Raw genomic sequence first — 24,655 nt, 5'->3', positions numbered from 1 at the left:
CTGGAAGACAGCTACTCCTAGAGACAGACAAACCCCTCCTTTTTCTTTCTTTCTTTCTTTTTTTCTTTTTTTTTTTTTTGAGATGGAGTCTTGCTCTGTCACCCAGGCTGGAGTGCAGTGGCACCATCTCGGCTCACTGCAAGCTCCGCCTCCCGGGTTCACGCCATTCTCCTGCCTCAGCCTCCTGAGTAGCTGGGACTACAGGCGCCGCCACCACGCCCTGCTAATGTTTTGTATTTTTAGTAGAGATGGGGTGTTAGCCAGGATGGTCTCGATCTCCTGACCTTGTGATCCACCCACCTCGGCCTCCCAAAGTGCTGGGATTACAGGCCATGAGCCAACACGCCCGACCCCCCCTCCTTTTTCTTAAAGACAGGGTCTCACTCAGTTGCCCATTCTGGAGTGTAGTGGTGTGATCTCAGCTCACTGTAGCTTTGGCCTCCTGGGATCAAGTGATCCTCCCACCTCAGCCTCTGGGGTAGCTGGGACTACGGGAGCACATCACCACACCTGGTTAATTTTTTAAATTGTTATTTTTGTAGAGACAGAATCTGCTTATGTTGCCCAGGCTGGTCTCAAATTCCTAGGCTCAAGTAATCCTCCTGCCTCAACCTCCTAAAGTGCTGGAATTACAGTCATGAGTCACTGTGCTTGACCAAATAATTTTTATTTATTATTTATTTATTTATTTATTTATATTTTTATTTTTAGTGAGAAGATCTTCCTCTGTTACTAGAGAGTGGAGAGCAGTGGCACCCTCCTAGCTCAGTGTAACCTTCAATTCCTGGTCTCTGGTGGTCTTCCTGCCTTAGCCTCCTGAGTAGCTGGGACTACAGGCACACACCACCACCACCACATCTGGCTAATTTTTTTCTTTTTTGTAGCGACAGTTTCTCACTGTTATCCAGGCTCGTCTTGTACTCCTAGGCTGAAGTAGTCCTCCCGCCTTGGCCTCCCAAAGGCTGGATTACTGGCATAGCCACTGCATGTGGCCACAGCGACAACTCTTTCCACCTCAGACTCTCACCTGCATAGCAAGACAGGCTGCATTTATCTGCATTTCCTCCTTCTCCTTTCCATAACTTGCCTTTCCTCATGCAGAAGCCCCAAACCTCTTTTCCTTTGTTTGGCCCAAAGTGTACATAAGCCTCAATTATCTGACCACCTCCTTGAGTCTCATTTCTTTGTGAAACACCCATACATATGTATGTAAATAGAACTTTGTTTTTCTTTTGTTAATCTGTCAGTTTGATTTGCAGGTCCAGTCAGAGAATTTAGGAGAGTAGAGGAATAAAGGTTTTCTTCTCCCTTTCAATGGAAATCTCCAAGATAAATTTTTCTTTATAATTTTAATACACCTAGATGAAGGGGAAATTTATATCTAAGCAGGTCAACAATTATATAGATAACAGACAAATATAAACATCTCTTGACCATATAGAACTATTTTTGATTTCTGTCTATGCTAATGAGATTTGCCTTTGGGTAAAAGCACCCTTTTAATTTTTTTTTAATTTTTATTTATTTGAAACAGAGTTTCACTCTTGTCGCACAGCCTGGAGTGCAATGGCGCAATCTCAGTTCACTGCAACCTCTACTTCCCAGGTTCAAGCAATTCTCCTACCTCAGCCTCCTGAGCTGGGATTACAGGTGCCCGCCACAATGCTTGGCTGATTTTTTTATTTTCAGTAGAGACAGGGTTTCATCACATTGGCCAGGCTGGTCTCCAACTTCTGACCTCAGATGATCCACCCACCTGGGATCATGGGCGTGAGCCACCGCGCCTGGCAAGAGCACCCTTTTATTAATGCCACCTTTATATTAACTTTATTAAGATATTAATTCATCAGGAACACTCAGTTGAACATGGTGCCTGACAACAAGTGCTGATCAAATCATCAGGGAGCCTCTTCTGACATCCTCCCAGAAAAATGATGAGGCCATATGCTTGTCAGGAGAGAGATATCACCGTGTTCCTACTACTTTCTGTAGCTCTGGGACCCCTTAAAAATTTTATTTTGCTTTAGGCTTCAGCCAGTCATGTTTTCTGTGAGATTTTTCATTAAGTTAGCTGGCTCTGAATATTCACCCATCCCACTTGCAGGGGATAAGAGAAAATTTCACCTTTGTCCTCTTAAGTTTCCCTGAAAAATCAATTGACAAAGGGAAGATTAATTGAGAAAATGGCTCACCAGTTTATTAATGTGTGCACAGGGGAGAGTCATGGGATGACTGCCCAATATCCCAGTGGAGTCCACATAGCTATATGGCCCCATTTCAGGGGACGGGTGGATGGGAATATACGTAACTGTTGAGGGGCAATAAATGATTACCAGGAAGGATGAATGGATTGGGCAATGGAGATTAACCTGTAAATGGTTCCCTTTGGAAGCTGAGTAAACCCAAGAGACAGATAATAGCTTATGGAGTCAGTTCAGGTGTTTTTTCATTCTTAATCTTCTTTTCTGCAATAGATAATGAGATAACGGGAGGAGAAGTAAAAAAAAAAAAATGCTCTTCTTGGTAGGTTCATCTGGCCTTTATATAGATGGGAGAAAAGCCTCTTACAGTGTCTGTTGATCTCTAAGGGCCTTTAATTCAAAATGCTTGTGATATCAGGGAACCATATTTTGGGGTGAGGGTTTACTTTCACACTCTACAGAGGAAAAACTCAGTGGGGGGTGGTTCTTCATGTATTTACAAAAATTGAGAGTGCACAGAAGTCAGTCATGTACATCTGCAAATGGTTGAACTCTAAATGGAACATTGTGGTAGTCACCTTTTCAGAGAATCTGAAATTTCTTGCCTGAGTGTTCATAGAGTCATGTCCTGTAAGTCCAGGCAACCAGTTCTTGACATTATAATAGCTGTATCAGTTTCTGGTGGAAACCCAAGTCTGATTATCAAAGGGACCGGATTCCTTTTGAATATGAATTATTTCATTGTACTTTACACTCTGTGTCAGGGATTATGTTTTTCTCCCTTGCTTTGAAGGGAGAATATGCCACCCCAAAATATGCCACTTTGAAGTAGGATTATTTTGAGCTGAAAGCAATTAAAAAGGACAGACGCAAGAAAAACTCTTTGACCTCCCCCTCTCTACCAGGAAGTGCAGGATAACTCTTAATGGCCAGAGGTAATTCCCTAGAGACCCTCCACAGCCGGGAGAATCTGTGTAAGGGAGGAATCTACAGAATGAACTGTACCAATAGCCCTTGTCTTCCCTTACTTTCCTCCATTGATTTACCTTTCCACAATGTGCTGGCCCTACAACTGAAGGCCCCTTCCCCTTGTGTTGTTACTTCTCCACAAAATTCTTGTTCTTTTGTTAAGATGGTAAAATATAAACCCAGGTTCTAGCGATCCATTTGACCTATTCATTACTGAGTACTCCTGTGTGTATGGGCAATGCACTCATTAATAAATTTCTGTTTGTTTTTCTCTTGCTAATCTATCTTTTGTCTGTCTAATTGGCAGTCCCTAGCCCATGAAACTAAGATGGGTAGAAAGTCAGAGAATGTTTATCTCCCCTACACTTTATACTGGCAGCCCTGAGAACAGTGTATGCCCAGTACAAGCTTGTTCGAATAATGGAGAATATTTTTCAGAAGTACTGTACTCATTAGGAAAAAGTTTTGATGAACTTTTTTATTTAATTCATGATAAATATCTTTGTTTTTCAGTTTCCATGAAGTCCTTACATAAACAGTATCATAAGGACCATAGATGAAGATGTGCCCCACTTTTCCCTCAATGTTTCTAGAAGTTGATCACAATCAATTTGTTTTGAAAGAACTACTAAAACAATAAACACCAGACAAAGGAAAAGCTGCCAAGTAGAAGTGAAAAACATTTAAACATTTAAGAAAATAATTCCATATGAGTGATAATGGCAGGAGGCAGTCAAATGCCTAGCCAGATAGGGGCAGGTCCCAGTGAAACCTCACCTCCAATCTGAAGACAGTTTAAAGCCTGAAAGCCAAGCACAAGTTCAATCCTCAAACCTGACTGAGAACTTGTTTTCCCATTTGGCACACTTTCCTCTGATTAATCCCCATCCTTCACCTATTTTACATATACCTACCCTTTCCTAATTGATTTTCTACACTGTCATGCCACCGTTGAGTGATGTCTTTGCTTTTACCTTTTTTGCATACTCACAAACCAATAAGCATGCACTCCCCTATTCTGAGTCCGTAAAAAGCTCTGGGCCCAGCCACACGAGGAGAACTACCCGACTGTGGAGCTCGGGGACCACCCCCGCGTCCCCTCTCCACTGACAGCTGCTCCGTCACTCAAAATTCTTCTCTGCCCTCCTTACCCTTCAATGTCCAGCATATCCTCATTTTTCTCAAGCACAGTACAAGAGCTCGGGAACTGCCGAACACGGTTACAAGCTATAACACAGTGAGCTGGAGCATTGCCAGTTGGGGATCCCCGGCTTGCAAAGTGACCAAGAACAAAAATCCTGTATCATGAGGGTTTGAGAATATGCTTTTACTTCCTGTTAATATCTTAGGGCAGTGTAGGGGAGGAACAAACCATTTCCCTCTGCTCTCCTAGGTTCTCTGGCCGGGACCCAGGAAATTAAACTGACAAACGACATATCAACAAGAGAAAAAAGGCTTAATTATATATGTGTGCATGGGAGTTTCACAAAAATTGACACTTAAGGAGGTGGTCAGATGACTGAGGTTTCTATATCATTTTAGGCTTAAAAAGAGAATATGGGGCTTTGGAAGGGTGGGTGGAGGAATTCTGGAAGGTAAGGAGAAGAAATTTATGGTAAATTAGTGCTGTCTTGCTATGCAGATAAGTGTCGTTTCCAGGTAATAGGAAGAAACTCTCTTCCTGATACAGATACACCTTTAGAGATAAAAATGTCCTTTATAAATGGAAACTTTTGTTACAAAAAGGGGAAATGTATACTCTGTTTTCAGGCAGTTGGGAGAAGGTAAAGGGCCTTTACTTCCTCTGTTGGTTCTCAGTTGCCTTTGGCTCAGTATAATCCACACATACCAATGAAGCATATTTTGGGATGGCATATTCTGGTACCTTCCAGCTGCAAGAAATGGGCGTTAAGACTGCAGTTATTGATAGCTGTTTTATTTCTGAGAACATTTTAGGACAACCTTTGAAAAGAGGAGTCTGGGTGTGGTGGCTCATGCCTGTAGTCCCAGCACTTTGGGAATCCGAGGTGTGTGGATCACTTGAGCCCAGGAGTTCAAGACCAGCCTGGGCAACATGGCAAATCCTTGTCTCTGTAAATACAAAAAAGTTATCCAGATGTGGTGGTGCACACCTGTAGTCCCAGCTACTTGGGAGGCACAGGTGGGAGGATCACTTGAGCCCAAGAGGTCGAGGCTGCAGTGAGTTGAGATTGTACCACTGTACTTTGGCCAGGGTGACAGAGTGAGACCCTGTCTCAAAAATAATAATAATAATAATAAAGAAAGAAAGAAAGAAAAGAGAAGAAAAGGGGAGAGGAAAATGTTTTGATTGAGGATAGGTTATCTTTAGGATCTCTTTGGATTCCTTGATGTGTTGCAGGACAATAGAAAAGTAGAATAGAATGGGAGTCATAAAGGCTGTCTGACTAGGGGAGGCATCCAGAGTAAGCAGCAGATGCTAACAAGGTTCATCTCAGTGTCAGGGCTAGTTAATAACTGATATCATAAATATATTACACTTTGAAAAAAGTATTCACAATAATAACAAAGATAGGAATGTCAGAGCCATTGGAACCAGAGCGACTCCATCTTGAACAGGAGCTGGGTAAAATAAGACTTAGATCTGCTGGGCTGCATTCCCAGGAGGAGTAGTCACAGGATGAGAGAGGAGGTTGGCAAAGATACAGGTTACAAAGATCCAGCTGATTAAACAGGACACAGTAAAGAAGCCAGCCAAAACCCACCCAAACCAAGATGGCAATGAAAGTGAGCTCCGGACTGAGATGACGTCTTTGTGGGAACACGGATGGGACTGGAGGCCATCATTCTTAGCAAACTAACACAGGAACAGAAAACCAAACACTGCATGTTCTCACTTGTAAATGGAACGAAGTGATAAGAACTTATGAACACATAGAAGGAAACAACAGACAGCAGGGTCTACTTGAGAGAGGAGGGAAAGGGGCAGAAAAGATAACTACTGGGTACTCAACTTAATACCTGAGTGATGTAATAATATGTACAACAAAGCCCCGTGAACATGTTTAGCTATGTAACAAACCTTCACATGTACCCCCAAGCCTAAAATGAAAACCAAAAACCAAGAAAGTCATCTCTGGTCATCCTCATTATATGCTAATTGTAGTGAACTAGCATGCTAAAAGACATTACCACCAGTGCCAGGACTGTTTACAAATGCCATGGCAATGTCGGGAAGTTACCTTATATGGTCAAAAAGGGGACCCTCAGTTCTGGGGTAAATCCCCACCTATTTCAAGGAAAACTCATGAATAATCCACCCATGTTTAGCATATGATGAAGAAAGAACTGTAAGTATACCCAGGCTGTGGCTCTGCCTATGGAGTAGACATTCTTTATTCTTTTTTTTTTCTTTTTTTGAGACGGAGTCTCTCTGTGTCGCCCAGGCTGGAGTGCAGTGGTGCGATCTCAGCTCACTGCAACGTCCGCCTCCTGGGTTCAAGTGATTCTCGTGCCTCAGCCTCTTGAGTAGCAGGGATTACAAGTGCACGCTGCCATGCCCAGCTAATTTTTGTATTTTTAGTAGAGACAGGGTTTCTCCGTGTTGGTCAGGCTGGTCTCGAACTCCTGACCTCGTGATCTGCCCACCTTGGGCTCTTTATTTCTTTACTTTCCTAATAAACTTGCTTTCACTTTCCTCTGTGGACTCATCCATAAAACCTTCCTGGGCAAGGTCTAAGAATCCTCTCTTGGAGTCTGGATTGGGACCCCTTTGTGGTGACAGGAATGGTGTCCCCAGGCTGACTAGTGTGTTCCATGGCGTCACAGGGACCAGGATATGCTCTGGCAAGGTCTGTGGTCTTAACAGGTAACTCAGGTAGCAAGTACTTTGCTCTACTTCTTCACTGGCCACTGAAAACCCACAGGAAATGTTTCCCATCATGAGATTGCCCTGCTAAATTGAGAATGAGAGACAGTTTTCCTCCCTGGTAAAGAGAGTTAGGTCTCCAGATTTTGTGTGTAGACAATGTGTTTGAAATACTTTCCACTCACTGGTAGAACTTTTGGATGAAAACGTCTTCTAAAATGGTTTTTCTTTGATCCAGGAACTCTGTTTTTGTTTATGAAAATATTATTGTCCTGAAAATTTTTGAACATACAGAGAATAATATGATGAACCCCCACCAATCTAAGTCATATTATTTTCTGTATCTAAAAGCCAGATTACTACCTATATGTTGCAATCTAGCTATATGTTGCTTCAGATTCTAATACATAAATTATTACAGATACAGTCAAATTCTCTTTTTTCTCACTCCCAAAATAATTACCCTCCCTTCTGCACCACAGGTAATGGTAATTACAGACTGGTGCGTATGCTTCCTATTGCTATTTGTTTTCATTTTTTTTTTTTTTGAAGAGATGGCGTCTCACTCTGTTGCTCCAACTGGAGTGCAATGGGGCGATCACAGCTCACTGCAGTCTTGAACTCCTGGGATCTTCCCACCTCAGCTTCCTGAGTAACTGAGACATGAGGCACACATAATCACAATCAGCTAATTTTTTTTTGTTTGCTGTTGTGTAGGGACAGGGTCTCCCTGTGTTGCTCAGGCTGGTCTCGAACTCCTGGACTCAAGTGATCCTCCCACCTTAGTGTCCTAAAGCACTGATATTACAGACATGAGCTGTCATGCTGGCCCTGTTGTTATTTTTATATCTTTACTATTTTTACATATAACCATACATAATATATTTAGTACCTTCAATTTTATGGAAACAAAATGATACCTCTATTATCTGCCACTATGTTTTCATTGAATATTATGTTTTTGAGATTACTCATTTTGACACATAGTGTGTTATTTAACTGCTGTATATTAGTGCATTGTATTATTTTATGATAATTTATTCATTCTTCTACAAGTGGATATTTTAAAGTACTTACATTTTTCACTATTACAAAGAATGCTATAATGAACATTGCTGGGGAAATTTCATTTAAACCAAAATCTTCTCCCAACCTAGAAAACCTCTTCACAAAGGTAGTAGAGAAAGAAAACAGATTTTAAAAATTGAATAGGCATTAAATCAGAATGTGCTGTATGTCACAGACAACCCACCAAGAGATTGCAAAGAAAGAAAGAAATCTCACCCCTTTGTATAACTAAGCAGATACAATTCATGACACACATGCTCTCAAGGTACGTAATAATTAGCCCTCAAGTGAGAGAATGTGATAGCACCATTTATTACACACAGTTCATCCTAAATTCACCTGGTAATCACTTTTAAATGAGGGAAAAATAAACATTTATTTTTATGACAAGAGGTAGTTTTGTAACTGGGAGCAAGGCATCCCCAAAGATAGGCTCTTACCCTCCCCCAGAAACTGGGCCGCAGAGGCACTGGCTCACTCAATGTTTACAAAGAGGTGATTTCCAGGTGCTTGAGAAAGCCATTCCTCGGTCATAAAGCTGGCAAGAGGCTTATTGGGCTTTGAAAAAGATTTAGATATCTTTCAAAGAGACAGAAAAGGAACTTACAATTACAAGTTTTCTAAAGTAAATGTTCTAAGAAAAGGGAGAGTGAGAAGTTTCTTACCTTATTTTCAACAGGGAGACTTAGGCTATCATTTTTAATCTTTATTAAAGATAAAATAAACATAGTCCTTACAACATTATTTTACATGTCTGTGCAGATGTGTAAGGTATTAATATGACATATGAAAAAAGTAAAATTGTTCTTTTGTAGAACTTGTACTTTTTGGGGGTAACTTTCATAGACATAATAAAAATACTTTCAGAATGGTTTTTCCAGTTTGTACTCCTACCAGTGATGGCTGAGTATTTCCACTTTTTGAAATCTCCATAATACTTTATAATGCTAGACTTTGTAATTTTTTTCTTTTTTAGCATCAGGTTGGTGAAAAAGATTTCATAATGTTTACAAAATGGATGGGTGAAAATGCTGTCAGCTTTCGTTTAAATTTTTATTTCCCGGGTTATTAGTGAAGCTGGGTATGTCTTCACTGGCCACTTGTGTGTGTGTGGGGGGGGGGTTCCCTTTTTTTTCTGTTATTTGCCAATTTGTTTTCTTTGATAATTTTTCTGTTCAGTTATCTTTTTAATATATTTTTCAAACTCTGACAAATCTTGAACATTATTCCTCTATTAATTACATGCTTTGCAAATGGTCTGTGGTTTGTCTTTTTGAGGAAAGCTTAAATAATTTTCAATGTGATTATTATACTTAATACAATAAGGCTGTCCTGACAGTGTTAACAAGAATTCTGGACAGAAATGTTGTTGTCATTAAGCATTAGCCAGGCTGTGCTTTGACCGACTTCCTTGTAACTGAAAGGCCTGTTGCACCACGTACTGAGAACTCGTATCCCCACTGTTCCTCCAGGGAGGATTTCTGACCTTAGAATCATAAGGCTTATGTTTAAGAAGTGCTTAAGCAGATTCTGAATTCCAGGGGAACAGTCAGTGCCACCAGTTTGAAGATCCCACAGAGGAACCAAATCAACATGGGAATACTGTTTCTTCATCTTCTTGTCCCAGTATTTCATCCTGCACTCTGACCAATCCATGATCTTCACACTTCAGCCTACTCTAAAATTCTTTACAAAACCCCACCCTCATACTCCCCAGGGAGAAGAATTTGAGGTTTCCTCTCATCTCCTCATTCAGCAGCCCTATGATCAAACCCCTTTCTGTGCTGCAGCCCCAGGTCTCAGGGTGTCGACTTGTCACGCGAATTGGGCAACAGACCCACTATGGTTACAAGTGTTACAATAAACTGAGAAAGAGAAACTATGTCATATTTAAAAAATAAATACTAGAACTCCTCCAAGCGTACTCATACGGTTGTTGGCAAGCATTGAGCCCTTTCTGTGTGGGTTTTTCCAGAGAGCTGCCTCATGGCCTGGCTGCTGACCTCCCCCACAGTAAGCAAACCCAGAGAGAACATCGGAGAGTGCCCACGATGGATGCCACAGCCTTCTTACAGCCTAACATTAGAGCGGTGTCCCATGACTCCTCCAATACTCCATTCATTAGAAGTAGGTCACTAAGTCCAACTCATACTCAATGGGAGGAGATCTTGTAAGGGCATCAATGCTAGGAGGTCAGGACATTTGGGGTCATCTTAGAAGCTGTCTACTGCAGCAAATTTTCGAGCATTTACCTGTCTATGAATTATAATCCCATTCTCACATTTGATTAATAGTTGGGTTAATTATAAAATTCTAGGTAGCAAGTCATTTTTCTTCATAAATGTAAGGAATTTCTCCAAAGTTGTTGAGAAGATGGCCATCCTTCTGATTTGTGATGTGACTTGTTTTTCTTTATGGAAGTTTTTAGCAGCATCTCTGTATTTTTGCTGTTTTTACAATGAAGTCCTTCACTTTGGGGACATTTTCTTGAACCTTTTCTTTGATTATTTTTTCTTCCATTTTCTAAGTTTCCTGTTGGAGAGATGTTGGCTGTCTTCTTCCTTTTCTTTCACGACATCTCATTGTATCTTTCTCCTCTTCGCTTTGGTCTATCTTTCATGCTGGAAGTTTTTTTTATGTGTCTGGTGATTAATTCTTGGTTGTCCATTCATGGTTGAAAATGAACCACTAAAAAGCTGATTGGATGCTCTGTAGGTGAGAGCTGAATTTGAGGGCTTGAGGATTTCACTGAGAGGGCCACAATGTAGTGAACTGGTAGTGTCAGAGTCCTGGGGAAAAAAAAGACGGTGCTTCAGTTAGGACAATTTTTAGGAAAATTGAGTGAAATGACAACTTACAATGATGTAGACAGAATTGAAACTACCTTTGCAAGGATTATGACAGCAAGGTAAGTCTAGCATGGCTGATTCCATCTTGCTTCTAGCCTTGCAGGCTGACTGTCCTCACTCATTCCTAGGCATGGGCCAAGATAACTGACATGGTTTAGCTCTGTGTCCGTACTCAAATCTCATCTAGTAGCTCCCATAGTTCCCACATGTTGTGGGAGGGGCCTGATGTTAGATGATTGAATCGTGGGGGCAGACTTTTCCCCTGCTGTTCTCGTGATAGCAAATAAAGTCTCACAAGATCTGACAGTATTTAAGGGGGAGTTTCCCTGCACAAGCTCTCTTTGCCTGCTGCCATCCACATAAGTTGTGACTTGCCCCTCCTTGCCTTCTGCCATGATTGTGAGGCCTCCTCAGCCCTGTGGAACTGTGAGTCCAATTAAACCTTTTTCTTTTGAACTGTGAGTCCAATTAAACCTCTTTCTTTTGTAAATTGCCCAGTCTCGGGTATGTCTTTATCAGCAGCATGGAAACAGACTAATACAATAACTACGGGAGGAATTTAGTTTCTGGTTTAACTTTTTTTTTTTTTTTTTTTGAGACCGTGTCTCGCTCTGTCGCCCAGGCTGGAGTGCAGTGGCCGGATCTCAGCTCACTGCAAGCTCCGCCTCCCGGGTTTATGCCATTCTCCTGCCTCAGCCTCCCAAGTAGCTGGGACTACAGGTGCCCGCCACCTCGCCCAGCTAGCTTTTTTTTTTTTTTGTATTTTTCAGTAGAGACGGGGTTTCACCATGTTAGCCAGGATGGTCTCGATCTCCTGACCTTGTGATCCGCCCGTCTCGGCCTCCCAAAGTGCTGGAATTACAGGCTTGAGCCACTGCGCCCGGCCTGTTTCTGGTTTAACTTTGAAGCAAGGATGATAATAGATCCCCCCTAAAACTGACTCCCTCCTTATTTGGGGACTGAAACTGCCTTTGTAAGACTAATGAAAGGCCACTGTCTGAGAACCGAAGCCACCATTGTAAGATAAAGGAATGGCCACAAAATTAGGATGATGGAAGGGGCCTGAACTCTGCTAAGATGTAGGTGTATTTAAATAATATCCAACAATTGTCCCCTAGATTTCTTTCCTATGATATCTGGCTGCTCAGTAGTCATGTGGCCAGAGGTCACAAGATTTGTGACTTCTCCAATTACTCCTGTAAATAACATCACTATTGTAGAACCTACAATTGGGGTTTTGAGATGCTTTTTAGACTTTCACATTCTGGTAAAAGACTGACCCCAAACAGACCCATGATGCATAACTCAGCTGGTCCTATGACCCCCACCTGGAGGCTAACTCTGCCCACAGGGAGCATTTTCTACACCCCTATGGTTTCCTCCGCAGCCAATTAGCAGCACCCATTCCCTAGCCCCCTGCCAAAGTATCCGTAAAAACCCTAGCCTCTGAGTTCTCAGGGAGGCTGAATTGGGTATTTAACTCCCATCATACCACTTGTCTAGCTCTGTGAGCATTAAGCTCTTTCTCTACTGCAATACTGTTGTCTCAGTGAATTGGTTTTATCTGTGCAGCAGGCACAAAGAACCTGTTGGGCATTTACAGTGTTGAAAACACACAAGGAATTGGGAAATACTCTGAGTTTATGACCACTCCTGGGCTCAAAGGGATGGAGTGAAGAAGTGATTACTAGAGCTTAGAAAATGAGAGTATTGGAAGAGAAACCAAGATGCCTGACCAACAGCTCGGTCAGCAGAAAGCAGTCCTGTATGTAGGGAAGCCAGTGCATAAGTGCTCTTGATGTATTATCCTTCTACCCTTGCATCTATATTCCTGGGCTCCCTAATAGTTGAACCCAGTAAAAAGCCAGAGGGCAGTGAGGATCACTTATGTAGCCTTTGCAGTTCAGATTCCTAGGGTAGAGAAGAGAGTGCAGAAGAGAGAATGAATTTAGGAGAACACTGGAAATCTGGCATGCTGACTTTTCCATTGGGAGCATCTAAATGCCTTTTTGTCTTGAGCTCCTCAGTTTTCTCAAGAAACGAGTTTCCTGTTGCTCTTGTGGAGGTGGGGTGGGTGGAGGTATGTTAGAAGCCTAAGATCAGTATTCTAAAAGCCAAGTAGGGGAAGTGAGCTGGAAATGGAAGACCTCTCCATTTGGTATGCAGATGCCTACCTAACATCCCCGTTTTCAGTACATCATCTTAACAGACCCTCAGCAGAGATTGGTCTCCCTCCAAGGCCAGACCTTCTGTGGTTCAGCCTCTTTAGAAATTAAGCCACTCTTTTTTGGCTTGCATTTGGGATATAAGGTGCCTGAACTTCTTTTATAAACTTTGTCCCAGCCACACTCCACACACCATCCTGCAGAAATTCATTGTGCCCCAAATGTTGTAACTTTTCAGGGTTCTGTCACATGTGGGCTTACTTCTTGTTACTTTCCTTCTTACAGAGTTATGTTTCTGCCTTAATAAGTCCATCCACTTTCCAACTTCAAAAATTTTGTTGATGTCTTTCATGATGCCTTTAAAAATTGTTTTTTCATTATTTTAGTGAGCAGAGGATACAGAGGAAGATACGCATTAAATTTACCAAATTTAACTACAAGTACCGCTTTTTGAGTTTTTAAAAAATCCATAAGCAGTATTTTCATTTCCAAGAGCTCTAGTTGGTTCTTTTTCTTGCCCATACATCATGCTTCTTAATTCATAATTTCTGTTCTTTTAATAGAATAATCAACATTTTTGAGTATCCTCAGGTACATATTTTAAAGTGTTTTTCTTTCACCTTGCTTTATTTTGTTTAGTATGGGATGTCTTTTTTTTCCCAATTGTTAATAGTTTTGTGTGACCTTTCTTTACATGTGTTTTGGAATTTTGGTTTTGAATTTGGTTTGGAAATTATTATTATCATTATTTTTGAGACCAGGGTCTCACTATTTTGCACAAGCTGGAGTGCAGAGGAAAGATCATACCTTACTATAGTCTGAAACTACTGGCCTCAAGCAATACTCGCACCCCAGCCTCCTGAGTAACAAGGACTCCAGGTGTGCACCACCATGCCAGGCTGGAATTTTCATTTTTCAGCAGGATAATTCTCTCTCTTCTATCTTCTGCTTAATGTTTTCCCATATCCTCCTTGTGCTTCCCAAGGCTCAACTCAAGAATGTGGTCATCTGCCCATGGTGACCCCGGACGGCTGACCCTCTGTGCTGGGAGCTTACTGCACATGCAGTGGGCACCAGGCTCTAGTGCTGGCAGTGAGGCTGTGTGTGAACTCTCACCTCCCCACATGTGCAGTTTCACACAAGTCTCTGAGGCAGCAGCATCAGCAGGCCATCAGCAGGCTGCTTTCCTGAGGCTGAGAGCCCAGCTCCTGGCCAGGTCTTAGTGAGCCGAGCTATGGTCCTTCCCCAAGAATAAAATCATGGTGCTTCTATCTGTTTCTGGGCCCAGGGCCTAGCAGGCTTGCAGCTTCAGTTCACTTACTGCTTTTCATTTGTTTTCTTTGTCTTTTTTTCAGAGGCACAGAGCTAAAGGGATTAACTTGCACAATTTCTCTTGAGAATTTCAGGACTAATTTAAATGGGGAAAATATGTTAGTACATAGGTGATCCCATGGATTTGTTTTTTTTTTTTGACGGAGTCTCGCTGTGTCGCCCAGGCTGGAGTGCAGTGGCCTGATCTCGGCTTGCTGCAAGCTCCGCCTCCCGGGTTCCCGCCATTCTCCTGCCTCAGCCTCCCAAGAAGCTGGGACTACAGGCGCCCGCCACCTCGCCCGGCTAATTTTTTGTATTTTTAGTAGAGACGGGGTTTCACCATGTTAGCCAGGATGGTCTCGATCCCCTGACCTTGTGATCCGCCCGCCTCGGCCTCCCAGAGTGCTGGGATTACAGGCGTGAGCCACCGTGCCCGGCTGATCCCATGGATTTTGCAGTAGCTCCACCCTGCACCCCCGCAGCAGCCTGTAATACGGGAGGCAGAAGGAAGCAGACGAATGCCGTGGCCAGTGAGCCGCGGTCCAGACCACTGGGAGGCAGGAACACTGAATGTCATCAGAGCAAGTCTCTTTGTTGGAAGTAACTTTTAAATCAAGACTTAAAGAAACAGAGCCAACCACACAAGGATCGTTTGGAATTGGGTTCCAGGCGGAGGGAACAACGTCTCAAAGTTTCCAAGTCAGGAAAGAGGGAGTTAAGCTCAAGGTTCTGAGAAGAGCAGAGCGGCTGGAACACGGAAGAGCGAAGGACCTGCTTCCGCGTGCGGCTGAGACCGGCAGCACCGCATCCGCTAGGGCGCTGCTGACCACGGCCAGCACGGCTCCACTCTTTCCAGCTTCTGTTTTCGGTTCAGGGGGTACCAACGCGCAGTGTTAACCCACTGAAGTGCTTTCTTCAGGCACAGAAAGAGGCAAGTAGAAAGCAAGTCAGAAGAATACTGTGATATGTCGGGGAGAGGCGGTGGTGATTTGGCCAAGGGTAGAATCTGCGGACGTCAAGGAAGGCAGACATATTAAAAATAGACATTTGAGTTAGACTGTGAAGGAGTCAGTGATGACTATGATGGTGGGGAATAAGGAGAAGTTGTGGTTGGGTAGTCCACGTGCAGTCTATACATAACTGGGTGGTTTGTGATGAAAAATACTGAGAAGGGGTAGACTGGAGGAGGAGAGTCAGGCCGGGACAGACAGGCTCAGTGCTGGTTTGGTCTAGGTCCTTTGTGGGGCGTTCTGGACCTCCTGCAATCTGCTCCTTGCTTTGCTACACGTGTCCATCACCACATTTCTGAATATTTCGTCCACACCAAACAAATGTCCCTCAATACAGTGCCCACTTTTTTCAGTTCAGTTCGGTTCTAGTTTATTTATTTGGTAAATGTTGATTTCTTTATTTGAAAATATATGCATACAAATGTTGAGAGATTTAAAGAGTACATAAAGATTTACACAAAAATTGTTAGGTTTCTACTAAAATCCCATAACTGTTCCCTGACCTCCCACTATTGATGACCACTAATACTAAGTTCTTGTATGTTTTTCCAGAAATAATGTGTGTGTTTAAAAGCGTACAGAGTAAACTTCTGCAAATCACAGAGGATAACACACAGATACCATTCTGTAGCTTTCTTTTATTTTTATTTATTTATTTATTTTTGAGGCGAAGTCTGTTGCCCAGGCTGGAGTGTAGTGGCATGATCTCGCTCATTGCAACCTCCACCTCCCAGGTTCAAGCAATTCTCCTGCCTCAGCCTCCCGAGTAGCTGGATTACAGGGGCATGCCACTTTTTTACTTTTAAGCTTTTAAAATGGAAATAAAACACAGAAGCATACAAATCAGAAATGCACACTCCTGTGAATTTGTCACAAAGTAGGCACGTCATTGTAACTACAATGTTATAGTGTAACTCTTGGCCTAAGAAGCCTAAGAAATAGCCCCTTTTCAGCACCCTCCTGTCTCTTCCAAATATATCCCTCTCTCTCTTTTACCAAAGCAACCACTTTGGTGAAATGATTTCTGAAACCTTATATTAGTTTAGGAGCTTACCACAAACAAGGAATCATGCCATGAAGGAAAAGAGCAACCACATTCAAAGGAATCTGAGACTGCCTACCTGAGAAACCTGGGCGCTGCAGCTCTGAATTCTCCAGCTGACTCTGCTCCAGGGAGCAGGATTAAGGGTTAAATCAGGTGATTACGTATCCATCTTGTCAATCATCTGTTATTGTGACTTGAAAAGAAACCCCAGAAATCAGGGACTTTGGGCCCTGTGTGGTGGCTCACACTTGTAATCCTAGAGCTTTGGGAGGCTGAGGCAGGTGGATCACTTGTGCCAGGAGCTTGAGACCAGCCTGGGCAGCAAAGCAACATCCCATCTCTACAAAAAATTGGTAAATTCACCAGGCATGGTGGTGTGCCCTGTAGTCCCAGCTCCTCAGAAGGCTGAGGCAGGAGGACTTCTGAGGCAGAAGGCTGAGGCAGGCTGAGGCTTGAGCCCAAGAAGTCCAGGCTGCAATGAGACATAATTGGGCCACTGTGCTCCAGTCTGGGTGACAGAGTGCAACCCTGTTTCTAAATTAGAAAACAACAAAGAAAAAAGCAGAAAAGAAATCAGAGGACTCTGGCTGCCTGGGAAAAACAGGATGCTCAAGACTTAGAGAAACTAGGTGGCTACTGGAGTGCTGATCCTGTTCAAACCACAACTCCAGAGGCTGGGCCTAGCTCAGGGTGAGCAGAGAACAGGGATGCAACTCTAACTACCAAGAAATACTTTGGGAAAACAAGCATTAATCTGTTTAATGTGACTAATGTTTATCCAGTTTATATTTTTCAGTAATAAATTTCTTTATCTTCTTTCCCACCCATCATCTCTGTGAGGACAAGTTAAAAGTTCCTTTTCTCTTTCTTAGTTAATTTCTTACCACTAAAGCCTTTCTAGAAGGAAGAATGATGGTCAGCGGATGGTATCATAAAGTGATGATAGAGCTGTGTCAATTGTTGAATGTACAGTAACATAGTGAATTAATCTTTACCTTTTCTTACTGGCTGAGAATTTCTTTTTAAATTTTGATATTTATCCCCCCCCAGCATGCTGGCCTAGCAGAGATCAAAGAAGCTTATAAAATTGAAGGCAGTTTTTATACGTGGTAAAACTACTGGGAATTATTCAAAAATCTTGGGGTTTGGGGAGCTTAAAGACTAAAACTATAAAACAAACACCAAGATTTTAATAAGCATGGAAGCAAGATAATGCCTTTTTGCTTGGATTAGAAGATTCAACCTAATCTAAATTTACTGGATACAATGTTTTTGGGAAACTCTTCTTTTAATCCTGTGCATTGTGATGTGTTGAGGGAAGTAGCCCCTTGGTGCTCTTGGTTGGAACTGCTATCATCTTTGTGAAACAATCTGTGGCAACAAAAACGAAAGGCTGACCTGAAGAGATTTCCCCCCACTGACCTAAATTGCACCTAAAATGATAAAAAATGCAAATTTTTTAATGATTTAAGACTGTTTCCTGAGGGGCTAGCATATTAGCAGAAATGAATTTTTATAAGATTAAACGCTTTACTGCTCCTTTTACACCTAAAAGTAGGGAAATATTTTCAGAGAGCAGAAGGTGGCAGTCACCTCATACAAGGCGTGGATTCGGAAGTTGGAATGTCTGTAAGTAGTGAGATGGTAGAAGTTTTGTGGAGGAGTGATACCAAGGTGTATGCAGTTTATGTGAAGTTTAGCCCGTCTGATTTTAAGTTATGGGCTTTAGGCATAATCTTGTGCCAAGACATTAGCTTTCATGTCCATCTTCCTTGACCAATGTGGATATATCAAAAGAACATCTGCAACAGATTAATAAAATTAATTAAAAAGGAAGTTAAAGAAAAGACTAACCCTCCGGCCTCGAGGATTAAAAATGTGTAATTGAGGAACAGACTTGTCTTTGAGCTTCTTATCAATCAGATTGGCCACCCAGTAATCTATCAAAAAGCTCGTCCTTTGTAATTTAGCAAATTGGGAAATGACTAAAGATGCCGGCCGGGCGCGGTGGCTCAAGCCTGTAATCCCAGCACTTTGGGAGGCCGAGACGGGCAGATCACGAGGTCAGGAGATCGAGACCATCCTGGCTAACACGGTGAAACCCCGTTTCTACTAAAAACTACAAAAAACTAGCCAGGCGACGTGGCGGCGCCTGTAGTCCCAGCTACTCGGGAGGCTGAGGCAGGAGAATGGCGTAAACCCGGGAGGCGGAGCTTGCAGTGAGCTGAGATCCGGCCACTGCACTCCAGCCTGGGTGACAGAGCGAGACTCCGTCTCAAAAAAAAAAAAAAAAAAAAAAAAGATGCCACACACTTTTAACAATTTACCAACCCTATCTCCAAACCAAGTTCTCAGAGAATAAACAACTGGAACTGAAGTTACCTTCTGGTGGAATATCTTTTGTTGCATAAAAATAGAGAGGCCGGGCAAGGTGTCTCATGCCTGTAATCCCAGCACTTTGGGAGGCCTGTTTGCCACTTTTATGTCTTCTTTTGAGAAATGTCTATTCAAATCTTTTGCCCATTTTTTGATTGGATTATTAGATTTTTTTTTTTTTTTTTTTTTTTTTTTTTTTTGAGACGGAGTCTCGCTCTGTCGCCTGGACTGGAGTGCAGTGGCCGGATCTCAGCTCACTGCAAGCTCCGCCTCCCGGGTTCGCGCCATTCTCCTGCCTCAGCCTCCCCAGTAGCTGGGACCACAGGCGCCGCCACCTCGCCCGGCTAGTTTTTGTATTTTTTTTAGTAGAGACGGGGTTTCACCGTGTTAGCCAGGATGGTCTCGATCTCCTGACATCGTGATCCGCCCGTCTCGGCCTCCCAAAGTGCTGGGATTGGATTATTAGATTTTTTTCCTGTAGAGTTGTCTGAGCTCTTTATATATCCTGCTCATTCATCCTTGTCAGAGGGGAGTTTGCTAATATTTTCTCCCGTTCTGTGGATCGTCTCTTTACTTTGTTGATTATGCCCTTTGCTGTGCAGAAACCTTTTAACGTCGTGTGATTCCGTTTGTCCAGTTTTGCTTTGGGTGCCTGTGCTCGTGGCGTATTACTCAAGAAGTCTTTGCTCAGACCTGGAGATTCAATGTCCTGGAGATTTTCCCCCAATGTTTTCTTGTAACAGTTTCATAGTTTGAGGTCTTAGATTTAATTATTTAATGTCTTTTGATTTGATTTTTGTGTATGGTGAGAGAGAGAGGGGGGTCTAGTTTCATCCTTTCGCATATTGACGTCCAGTTTTCCTGGCACAATTTATTGAAGAGACTGTCTTTCCCCACTGTATGTTCTTGGCACCGTTGTAAAAAATGAGATCACTGTAGGTGTGTGGATTTGTTTCTGAGTTCTCTTCTCTGTTCCATTGGTCTATGTGTCCATTTTTATGCCAGTACCAGGCTGTTTTGCTTACTATAGCTCTGTATAATTTGAAGTGAGGCAATGTGATTTCTCCAGTTTTGTTCTTTTTGCTTAGGATAGCTTTGGCTATTCTAGACCTTTTGTGGTTCCATGTAAATTTTAGGATTGTTTTTTCTATTTCTGTGAAGAACATCATTGGTAGTTTGATAGGGGTTGCATTGAATCTGTAGATTGCTTTGGATAGTATGAACATTTTTAACAATTTTAATTCTTCCAATCCATGTACATGGAATATTTTTCTATTTTTTGGTGTCCTCTTCAATTTCCTTCATCAATGTTTTTTACTGTTTTCATTACAGAGATCTTTCACTTCTTTGGTTAATTCCTAAGTATTTAATTTTATGTGTGACTATTGTAAATGGATCACTTTCTACATTTCTTTTTCACATTATTCGCTATTGGCATATAGAAATGCTACTGATTTCTGTATGTTGATTTTGTATCCTGCAACTTTACTGAATTTATCAGTTCTAATAGTCTTCTTGTCGGTCTTTAGGTTTTTCTAAATATAAAATTACATCATCAGCAAACAAGGATAATTTGACTTCTTTTCCAATTTGGATGCCCTTTACATCTTTCTCTTCTCTGATTGTGCTAGCTAGGACTTCCAGCACCATCTTGAGTAACAGTGGTGAAAGTGGTCATCCTTGTCATGGTCCAGATCTTAGAGGAAAGATTTTCAGTTTTTCCCCATTCAGTATGATACTAACTGTGGGTCTGTTGTATATGGCTTTTATTATGTTGAGTTATGTTCCTTCTATTCCCAGTTGTTTGAGGGTTTTTATCTTGAAGTGATGTTGAATTTTATCCAATGTTTTTTCAGCATCAATTGAAATAATCACATAGTTGTTTTTATCCTTCATTCTGTTGAAACAAACTATTTCTTACAATTTGAATTTAAAAACCTTTGCTGCCTTCTTAGCTTGACCTTTTGTGCATTCATACTTTCTTTCCCCTCCTTTGTCTAGAACGCCTCATCTGAATTCAGTCCAAAAAATCTCCAGGAATCATAGCTGGGAAGATTACTGTGTATCTACTATTCATTAAGGTTTTCATGTTTAATATATTGGACCCAGCCCACTGTGTTAACATTTCAAAATGCTTTGTTTCTTTTCTACAAAAAGGGCACAAAGTAGAGATTTCTAAGCTTTATTTTTATGACCAAGTCAAACTAGAAAAAGTTTAAAATGATACTGAAACTAGGTAGGAACACTTGCAGTTTCCTGTCAAAGAAAATGTGCCGTGTGCACGGCATTGGGAAGTGTGATGGTTATGGGTGGGTAATGCGGTGTGTGCGCGGCATTGGGAAGTGTGATGGTTATGGGTGGGTATGCGGTGTGTGCGCGGCATTGGGAAGTGTGATGGTTATGGGTGGGTATGCGGTGTGTGCGCGGCATTGGAAGTGTGATGGTTATGGTGGGTAATGCGGTGTGTGCGCAGCATTGGAAGTGTGATGGTTATGGGTGGTAATGCGGTGTGTGCGCGGCATTGGGAAGTGTGATGGTTATGGGTGGGTAATGCGGTGTGTGCGCAGCATTGGGAAGTGTGATGGTTATGGGTGGGTAATGCGGTGTGTGCGCGGCATTGGGAAGTGTGATGGTTATGGGTGGGTAATGCGGTGTGTGCGCGGCATTGGGAAGTGTGATGGTTATGGGTGGGTAATGCTGTGGTTATGGGTGGGTAATGCGGTGTGTGCGCGGCGTTGGGAAGTGTGATGGTTATGGGTGGGTAATGCGGTGTGTGCGGCATTGGGAAGTGTGACAGTTATGGGTGGGTCATCACTGACAGTTTAGCTTGGCATGTCCTGTCTCCAGAAGTGGGTGCCGAGCCTCCCTTCCCGCACTGCCATTCCACTGGGCCAGAGGAAGCTTCTACTGTGTTCAGATTGGCAGGCACACTCTTCCTCGAGAAGGTCTGTTCCCCTTCGCTATCTCAGCCCCCAGGAAATATCCTGTGAACACTCCCCCACTTATTCAAGCCACATACATTCTCTAAGACCAAGTATCAACACCGCTCTCCCCGTCGGGGCCTTATGAAATATACACGTCCAGATGAGCTCTCCTCTTCCCTGAACTAACCAGCTTATTTGCTATTAATGCAGTACTGTCTTACGATGCCTTAAATAGTACCCCCATCACTAGACTTCAAATATTTGAACACAGAGAGACCATTTGACGCCTACCAAATAACTGCTGAATCAATGCATGAGTTGTTGATCTATGTATTAGAAATTGATAATGTCATTTGGACAATCATGACAATGCTAATGATACTTAATATTAATTTTCTAAGTTAAGTAGCCAGAATATCTAAAGGCCTCTCCTTGGAGATTACTCGATGAGGGTCTGTCCTTCCTCCACTCTTCCAGCAGACCTGCCTTTTTGGGCTGATGGAAATATGCATATTAGATTCTCTGTGGAAACTGGCTCAGCACTACAGGGGGGTAAGAACATTCAGAACCAATAAATGTTAAAATACGAATGGGTATTAGAGTTTCTTACTCCAATTCCTCATTTCAAGATTAGAAAACAAGAGGTCTGGGAGGCAGGCAGTTTTCCTATAGTATCCGGGATGTCAAGGGCTGGCCTGGGCTTCTCCAAGTCCAGTGCTCATTTGTAGAACAGTTTCTGGACTAACTTGAGTAATGGATGCAGAGCCTATTTCAGTTCTCTCTAGCCAGTGCGTGTATGTGTTCCTCACTAAGCACATTTTTACAGTAGATATTTTTTAAATATCAAGGCAAGTGGATCACCTGTGGACAGGAGTTCGAGCATGGCCAACATGGTGAAACCCCATCTCTACTAAAAATACAATAAATAAATAAATTAATTAACTGGGCATGGTGGTGCCTGTAATCCCAGCTACTCAGGAGGCTGAGGCAGGAGAATCACTTGAACCTGGGAGGTGGAGGTTGCAGTGAGCAGAGATTGTGCCACTGCACTCCAGCCTGGGCAACAAGAGCAAAACTGTCTTAAAAAAAAAAAAAAAAGAAAGAAAGATAAAAGAGGCCATGTGCGGTGGCTCACACCTGTAATCCCAGCACTTTGGGAGGCCAAGGCGGGTGGATCACCTGAGGTCGGGTGTTCAAGACCAGCCTGACCAACATGGAGAAATCGTATCTCTACTGAAAACAGAAGATACAAAATTAGCCGGGTGTGGTGGCGCATGCCTGTAATCCCAGCTACTTGGGAGAGTGAGGCTGGAGAATCGCTTGAAGCCGGGAGGCGGAGATTGCAGTAAGTTAAGATCACGCCATTGCACTCCAGCCTGGGTAATAAGAGCGAAACTCCGTCAAAAAAAAAAAAGAAAGAAAGAAAGAAAGAAAAGAAAAGAAAAAGAAGAAGACAGTCGTTCCAAGCATTCAAGCATTGGGTGTCTGAGCAAAGGAGAGACGCGGCACCTGCCAGGACACCTCCCTGGGCCAGCACAGGAGCCTCTCCCTGTTCTTGAGGCTCCCACTCCACTCCGCCAGCCACAGCCTGATCCTGACCGGGCCTCTAATCTGGGGTCTATATTTTCACTGGCTTATTTATTTTTCCAGTGACTCAGTCTGAGCAGCAAAATTCTAAATATTGTTGATTTAATTGATTATCCAAATAGGGAGAATGCAGTAACGATAGAAATAATGTCATTATCTATGTCATGCTAAGTGCAAAGTTATTACTGATCTCTTTGATCAGCCAGGAAAAAAATCGACTGACTATAGAAACTCCGTATGTTTTTAGATTGGCATTTGTTTCTTTTTCCCTCTGGAAGGAAAACACAAAAACTAAGTATGGGTAAAAGGATGGATCACGAGGTCAGGAGATGGAGACCAGCCTGGCTAACACGGTGAAACCCCGTCTCTACTAAAAATACAAAAAATTAGCTGGGCGAGGTGGCGGCGCCTGTAGTCCCAGCTACTAAGGAGGCTGAGGCAGGAGAATGGCGGGAACCCGGGAGGCAGAGCTTGCAGTGAGCCGAGATCGTGCCACTGCACTCCAGCCCGGGTGACAGAGTGACACTCCATCTCAAAAAAAAAAAAAAAAAAAAAAATCCTGTAATGAAAATAACACCTGATTTATCCACATAAATTGACATAATCAGGGTTACACTGCTTTTTGAATTGTGCCAGACTACTCTTTTTTTTTTTTTTTTTTTTTTTTGAGATGGAGTCTTACTCTGTAGCCCAGGATGCTGGAGTGCAGTGTGCAATGGCTCAATCTCGGTTCACTGCAACCTTTGCCTCCCAGGTTCAAGCAATTCTCCTGCCTCAGCCTCCCAAGTAACTGGGATTACAGGCGCACGCCGCCACACCCAGCTAATTTTTTTTTTTTTTTTTTTGTATTTTAATAGAGACGGGGTTTCACCGTTTTGCCTAGGCTGGTATTGAACTCCTGAGCTCAGGCAATCCACCCGCCTCAGCCTCCCAAAGTGCTAGGATTACAGGAGTGAGCCACCACACCCAGCCAGTGCCAGACTACTTTTAGACGTCAGTGACAGGGACAGCAGCTTTTCTGGGATGGCAGTGAACCGCAGTGCCCTCATTCCTTCCACACGCTCCTTGCGGCATCAAGGAAACCGTGCCTGGGGCAGGGAGGAGTGTGGAGGATGCCTGGAGTCCTAGCTGGGAGCTGGCAGGGCACCTTACAGGGAAAACCAAGAGACACAGCCTGCATCACACCAGGAATCATCCGTCTGTGCTTACATTAATGCCCTGTTTCAGCATCTTCAGGTGTGGGAAAACGAGATTTTTTTTTTGTAGTAAATTTAAGACAATTTTCTTAATCTCTTCTTATGTG

At 42.7% G+C, this 24,655-nt stretch overlaps 1 long non-coding RNA gene across 1 annotated transcript in view; it reads left to right on the top strand.

Annotated features, from left to right (window-relative positions):
• The window catches only part of LOC117086229, a 73,031-nt gene that overhangs the window by 35,713 nt on the left and 12,663 nt on the right, over nucleotides 1-24,655 (top strand). The window contains exons 2-3 of the long non-coding RNA XR_004438250.1: nucleotides 21,689-21,786; nucleotides 22,167-22,317. This is a non-coding gene — a long non-coding RNA (uncharacterized LOC117086229). The remainder of the gene's footprint in view (nucleotides 1-21,688; nucleotides 21,787-22,166; nucleotides 22,318-24,655) is intronic.

This window comes from Trachypithecus francoisi, unplaced genomic scaffold (genome assembly GCF_009764315.1).
Source record: "Trachypithecus francoisi isolate TF-2019V2 unplaced genomic scaffold, Tfra_2.0 Lachesis_group1, whole genome shotgun sequence".
Taxonomy (NCBI): domain Eukaryota; kingdom Metazoa; phylum Chordata; class Mammalia; order Primates; family Cercopithecidae; genus Trachypithecus; species Trachypithecus francoisi.
This window is presented reverse-complemented; position numbering and strand designations above follow the sequence as displayed.